Raw genomic sequence first — 7,191 nt, 5'->3', positions numbered from 1 at the left:
AGGAAGACAATGGGGACTCACAGATGAACAAACCCATCCCTGCTCTTGGGGTGGTGGTTGTTTAGCCGCTCAGTCGTGTCCAACTCTTTGCGACCCCACAGCCTGCAGCATGCCAGGCTCCCCTGTCCTTCACTGTCTCCTGGAGATTACTCAAACTCATATCCATTGAATCGGTGATGCCATCCAACCGTCTCATCCTCTGTCATCTCCTTCTCCTCCTGCCTTCAATCTTTCCCAGCATCAGGATCTTTTCAAATGAGTTGGCCGAAGTACTGGAGCTTCAGTATCAGTTTTTCCAATGAATATCCAGCATTGATTTCCTTTAGGATTGACTGGTTTGATTTCTTGGGGTAGTTCCATCTATACAGAGGCCATTCTCCAAAGGTGAGGGGTTAGAGTGCCTGCCTACTTCCTGTTCTTTGGGAGACTGTCAGTCACATTCACCGAAGAACTCCAGATTCTTCAGCAGGATGTACGAGGCCATCCTGAGCCTCAGCGGCTCTCAAGCAGAGCTCAGAAGGGCGCCACCTCCCACTATTACATGAACTTCTCTTAGTGCCTGCTGAGTTCTCTCTTGCAGTTCTCTCCATTGCCTGAGATCTCAACTCTTAACCCCACTGGCCACTTGCTGCTGACCCTGGAAGACTCAGGTGCAATGTCGCCACCTGTGGGAAGCGTGCTCTGGCCCTGACCCTGGTGTCACCACTGGAATGGAAGATTCCTGGGATGAAAGACTTCTTTTTCATCTATGTATGCCCTGTCCCTAGTCATGAGCACAAAGTCTGGCACATCCAGAGGCCTCAATAAACGTCTGATGAATGACTGAAAGAGGGGGAAAAGGAGCTGATTCCTTCAGTTTCTGTCATTGCAGAAACACAAATTGACTCTTCACACCAATGGCTATGGACTGAGGAGACTACTATTGCAGTTTGAATTTTTGAGGCTTTAAGAATTAAAATTTCAGGAAACAACCCCACCTTGCTTTGCAAAGAGTAGATTAAGCAAATTTCTAGCAGAAGGTGACCCATCTTTCTCCCCTTGTTTAACCTCTGAGACATGGGGTTATCAGCACAGTGGCTGTACCTACACAACAACTAACACAAGCCAGAAAACTCACTGACTCATTGGATGTGGCACTGAGCCACTGCTCCCATATCCTACAGTACGAAAAATTTTAAATTGAATCTAAATGTGTCCCTTCCTATTCCCAGTCAGCTCCTAACCCATGGAGTTAGTTATACTAACATAATCCACAAAAATAAAGATTAATCTGTGAAAGCTGTATTTAATCCATAGTCTCACAGAGCTGCAAATGACCAAAAGATATTGTTTCTTAAAAGAAAAAAAAAAAAAAAAAGAACCTCTTTGACACCTATTACATCCTTGTACTCAATCAAAACAGTGCTCCTCAATTTTAGGAGTGCTAACAGTGCTCCTCCACTTTTGCTCTGAATATTTTCTAAAGGGATCCTGGCTTTCCCTCGATCTTTCATTTTAACAATCAGGGGTCAGAACTTGAATTTTCCTCTCAAATTTCTCTCAATTTCCCCTCCCCCTCAGTTTTCAATGATCAGAATATCTGAAAGTATTTTTTGCCCATGAATGTTTCATTAGTTGTGTTTTTTAGAAATCAGGCTGAGCAGCAGCACAACCATTCTGCTTTGCATTATCTTCCTGCTTCTCAGTTCCTGATCAGATGTGCCTTTCATACCTAAGATACACTTATGAATTAGTCTAATATTCTTAGTTTCTATTCAAACTCCAGATATCAAGACCTATTCTTATTTAGCTCTTGACCTCTGCCTGGGGTGGGGTGTGTATGTGTGTGTGTGTGTGTGTGATGATAATGAGCTAACAGAGGAATGTTAGTGCAAAAGTCTGGTCTTCTCTGAAGAATTTGTTAGAGAAGATGCTGATGCTAGGTGATGAGACATCAGTAATAACACTTTCTTTTTGTTTTTGGCCACACACCTCTCAGCTTGTGGGATCTTAGCTCCCCAGCCAGGGATTGACCTCTTAGAGTGAGAGTGCTGAGTCCTATTGGACCACCAGGCAAGTCCCAATAATATCTTCAGTTTATGTAATGCTTTGCTGTTTCCACGTTCATTTGATCTATGATAAGACTGCACGGTAGACACGATCTTCCTCATTTCCCATAGAAACTGAAGCTCATCATTGTTAAATGTCATAACTAAGGTCTCTCTGGTCATCTAATCTGCTCTCAGTTTTAACTCTCACCTATAATAATAATTATTAACCTATAGCTAATTATTAACCTATAACCTACAGCTAATAATTCCAAATTGGGTTCATATCCCAGGCCTTTCCCCTGAAAGAGCCAAACTTCTCTGCAAAACTGCCTACTTGTCAGTTGCAACTTGTCACTTGCACCTACTCGTCAGGTTGTCCACAGGCAACCTGAATTCACAATCGGAATCGGGCGGTCTTCCTGTGTAGGCTGAGGCACCAGAATCTATGTGGCAGCCCCAGAAGAAGCTGGAAACCCAGCACCAGTGCCTTGCCGGGGTGCACCGCCAATTCCCAAGGAGGATTTGTTGTCTGAGCACTTCTGTGAATGAATGAGTGAGCAGGGAGGGTGGGTCATCGTGGCTCTTCCCTCACCCTCAACCAGAAGATTAATTGGTCATCAAATCCTGCCATTTCTACATCATAAATCTCCCTCAAATTCTTTCCCCCTTAGAATCCCCACCTTGCCTCCCCTGCTGGATTGTGTCAGGGCTAAAATGAGATTAATACACATGAAAGTGTTTTGCAAAGAATAAACCTCTGGGGGTGTGGGGGGTGGGGAAGGATAAATCCTTCTGGAAGCTGTTACTAAACTTACTGGCTCCAGTTTGCCTATTCCTTTCAAGCTAAGCTTTTTCTGCCCTCCTGACCCCGTTGTTTTCTTTCTGCGGCTTCCACAGGCCCACTGCTCAGTTTGTAACCTAAATATTGCTGCTCTCTACACATGGGCTTAGCAGCTCAGCCATACACCCTTCTGTGTTACTTGCTTCTGGTTATTTCCTACAGTAAAGTCTGGCTCCTCATTACATAGCTTTGGTAGCCTCTACTGCTTCTCACACAACCTCAGGCATATGTGCTAAGCGCTGTGTCGCTTCAGTTGTGTCTGACTCTTGGCAATCCCGTGGACTACAGCCCACCAAGCTCCTCTGTCGGTGGGATTCTCCAGGCAAGAATACTGGAGTGGGTGGGTTGCCATTTCCTCCTCCAGGGGGTCTTCCCAACCCAGGGTTCTTTAGCACTAGCGCCACCTGGGAAGCCCTAAGTGGAGTACAGGCATACAGTAAGTGCTTAATAAACGCTTGTTGATGCAGAGAGCTGCTCTCCTCCACACCCTTCCCTCCTTCCCACTATCCTGAGTTTCCCTCAGAATTCTATTCTTTAATCTTCAAAACTCCCTGCCTCTATCAGGAACATTTCTTCCTAAGAGATCCGAGAAAGGAAAAGAGTCTAGATGAGCCTACAGGTTGGAATTTTAAGAAGCTGCTCACTCTTCACTTTGTTAAATGTACGCAGTGAACCAGGGGGGCAGTGCCAGACTCTGACAAGCTGTTCACTGTGCTGGGATCATTGTTTTTTTATTTTTTTTTTAAGTTAATTTATTTTTTAATCAAAAGATAATTGCTTTACAGGATTTTGTTGGGTTTTTTTTGTCAAACCTCAAACTTGTTGGGTTCTGGATGTGGACGCAGGGGAGGATTCTGGTGGGCTGAGCGGGTGGATGTTGTCTGCTTCTTGCTCCCCAGGTCCCCTTTGCTCACACCTCTGATCACGCTCTGTCTCTAAACCACATTCACTGTTTACTCCTGCTTGTTGAGCAGCAGCCACTTTTTAAAAATAATAATAATATTTATTTGAGCTTCCATGGTGGCTCAATGGTAAAGAATCCACCTGCCAATGCAGGAGATGCAAGATATGCAGTTTCAGTCCCTGGGTGGGGAAGAAACCCTGGAGAAGAGAATGGCAACACACTCCAGTATTCTTGCCTGGAGAATCCCATGGACAGAGAAGCCTGGCAGGCTATAGTCCATGGGGTCACAAAGAGTCAGATACGACTTAGCGACTAAACAACAGTAAGCAAAATAAATCAGATTTCTGAGGCTGAGGAAGCGTGTCAGGACCACAGGGAAGTGACCAAGGTAAACGTGCTCTGGGAAGGCCTCACGGTGGTCACTCTGCTCCCCTCGCGGGCACGGTCCCCTCATGGCTCCATGCTGAGTGCATCACTGGAAAACCACAGGGCCAAATATGATACTGTCTTCATCTGGATTCCATTTTCTCTCTAGCTACCCCAACTGTTGGCTCTCTAGGCATTTGTCATTTGCTCTACAGATGATCTCTTTCACTATTCCCTCCTGGTTTTACTCCCATCTCCCTCGAATCATCTGCTGAGGGAGTCACCCCAGGGGTACATCGTGCTTTTGTCCATCACAACATCGCTGGGTCTGCACGTGTGTTTGGATGTCTCTCCATATGTGGACGTAGTACAGATGATTCAATCTTGATTTGGACAATACTGAATTTTCCCTCCCTCCCAATGGCAATAGTGGTAACATCATCCCAGCAAACTGAATCAGACCCAGAAGTCATTCAAAATCTCCTCTTGTTCATGCTCTAGGTCTCATGGCTCAGCAGGTCTCCTCCATCCATTATGCCTCCACACTGTCTGCTCTGCCTCTCATCCCAGGCCCTTGACATCACTCATCTAGGCTGTGACGTGGCCTTCTATGAATAACTGGTACCCCTGCTCTCTTCTTGGTCTTCTCATCCTCCACTTGAATGTTAAAGTTATCTTTTTGGGATACTCTGTCCATAGTATTCTCCAGCTTAAAATAGTCAATGGGGACTTCCTTGGTGGTTCCATGGCTAAGACTCAGCACTCCCAATGCAGGGGCCTGGTTTTGATCCCTGGTCAGGGAACCAGATTCCACATGATGCAACTAAGACCTGGCATGGCCAAATAAATAAATATTTTAAAAATAATAATAAATAAGGAAATTTTAAAATGAAGAAGAGTCAATGGATTCCCTATATATGGGATAAATCTGAAGTGAAAGTGAAAGTCGCTCAGTCATGTCTGACTCTTTGCCACCCCATGGACTATTCAGTCCATGAAATTCTCCAGTCCAGAATACTGGAGTGGGAGCCATTCCCTTCTCCAGGGGATCTTTTCAACGCAGGAATCGAACCGGGGGTCTCCTGTATTGCAGGCGGATTCTTTACCAATTGAGCCGCCTGGGAAGCCCTTCCCTACCCTATGGCAATGATTTATTTCCTCTATACTTCCTCTTATTGTGAAGTCCTGAGGGCAGGGATTGTATCTTACTTTTGGTTTCCCTGAAGCTCAGTTGGTAAAGAATTTGCCTGCAACGCAGGGGACCCTGGTTCGCTTCCTGGGTTGGAAAGATCCGCTGGAGAAGGGATAGGTTATCCATTCCAGTATTCCTGAGCTTCCCTTGTGGCTCAGCTGGTAAAGAATCTGCCTGCAATGTGGGAGACCTGGGTTCGATCCTGGGTTGGGAAGATCCCTGAGAAGGGAAAGGCTACCCTCTCCAGTATTCTGGCCTGGAGAAGTCCATGGACTGTATAGTCCATGGGGTCACAAAGAGTCAGATATGAATGAGCGACTTTCACTTTGTTTCAGAAGGACCTAGCAAAGCGTCTGGCACAGCTAACAAAGATCTATTACACTGAATACTGAGGGGTTCACTGGCTTGACACTGGTCCTGGTGTCTCTGGCCAGTGAGTTCACCTCTCTAAATTCTGTTTCCTGAACTATAAAATGGGAATAACTACAGGATTTTTGTAAAGACTGAATAATATAGTACAGGTAAACAGCACAGGTAAACCTGGGCTCCTAACTCAATAAATGTCAGCCATCGCTCTTAGTACCCCTCAGGGCCTAGTACAATTTGAAAAACCAACCAACCAACCAACCCCTAAGCAACTTTTTATTCATGTATTCATTATTTTTAAAATTATTATTTAGTTTCATTTTTGGTTGTGCTGGGTCTTCATCGCTGCCTACAGGCTTTCTCGAGTTGTGGCAAATGGTGGCTACTCTCTAGTGGTGCACAGGTTTCTCATCTTGGTGGCTTCCTTCATTGTGGAGCACGGGTTCTAGGGTGCTGGGGCTTCAGTAGTAGTGGCACGTGGGCTCAGCGGTTGTGGCTCCCAGGCTCTAGAGCACAGGCTCAGTAGTTGCTGTACGTGGGCTTAGCTGCTCCAAGGCATGTGGGATCTTCCCAGATAAGGGATTGAACTCATGTCTCTTGTACTGGAAGGAGGATTCTGTACCACCGAGCCATGGGGGAAGCCCTCAAAGTGACTTTTCTAACCAGTTGATTCCACTGATGTCATTTTTTTCTTTTTTTTAAATCTCACCACACTGCATGTAGGATCTACCCAGACCAGGGATCGAAACTGAGCTCGTTGTATTGGGAGAGTGAAGTCTTAACCACTGGACTGTCAGGGCAGTCCTGATGTCACACTTCTATAAACTGAAAGTGAAGTCACTCAGTCGTGTCTGACTCTTTGCAACCCCATGGATTGTAGCCTACCAGGCTCCTCCCTCCGTGGGATTCTCCAGGCAAGAGTACTGGAGTGGGTTGCCATTTCCTTCTCCAGGGGATCTTCCCGACCCAGGGATCGAACTCGGGTCTCCTGCATTCCAGGCAGACACTTTAACCTCTGAGCCACCAGGGAAGCCTAAAAGTGAGGACACAAGGGGGCACCCGGATTTGAACCGGGGACCTCTTGATCTGCAGTCAAATGCTCTACCCCTGAGCTATACCCCCTGTGACATTAATTGGAGCAGTCATTTTAATGTTTATATTCTGCTCATATTTGTATATCTAGCTCCTGGCTAATTGTTAAGGTTTGGGGAAAACCGGTATGTGTCTTTATACTTTGTGTAGGTAGAATTCTAAGATGATTCCATGTGACTCTCATCCCTGTGGGATCCTCTTCCCTACAAATGTGGGTGGAATCCATGAATGTGGGGTTACCACCACGATGAGTTATGTCAGATGACAGCTGCTGTCTTTAACAAAGGAAGCTTACCTGGTGGGGCCTGATTTAATCCTGTCGAATCATAAAAAGCAGAGTTTTCTCTGGCTAGAGGCAGAAGAGGCAGAGATTCAAAGCACAGGGAAGGACTGGACGTGT

At 45.8% G+C, this 7,191-nt stretch overlaps 1 non-coding gene across 1 annotated transcript; it reads right to left on the bottom strand.

Annotated features, from left to right (window-relative positions):
- Positions 1-6,749: 6,749 nt before the first annotated feature.
- On the bottom strand, positions 6,750-6,821 carry TRNAC-GCA (transfer RNA cysteine (anticodon GCA)). Its single transcript has one exon. It is a non-coding gene; the product is annotated as a tRNA-Cys (tRNA).
- Between the last annotated feature and the right edge of the window lie 370 nt (positions 6,822-7,191).

This window comes from Bos javanicus, chromosome 12 (genome assembly GCF_032452875.1).
Source record: "Bos javanicus breed banteng chromosome 12, ARS-OSU_banteng_1.0, whole genome shotgun sequence".
Classification (NCBI taxonomy): Eukaryota; Metazoa; Chordata; class Mammalia; order Artiodactyla; family Bovidae; genus Bos; species Bos javanicus.
This window is presented reverse-complemented; position numbering and strand designations above follow the sequence as displayed.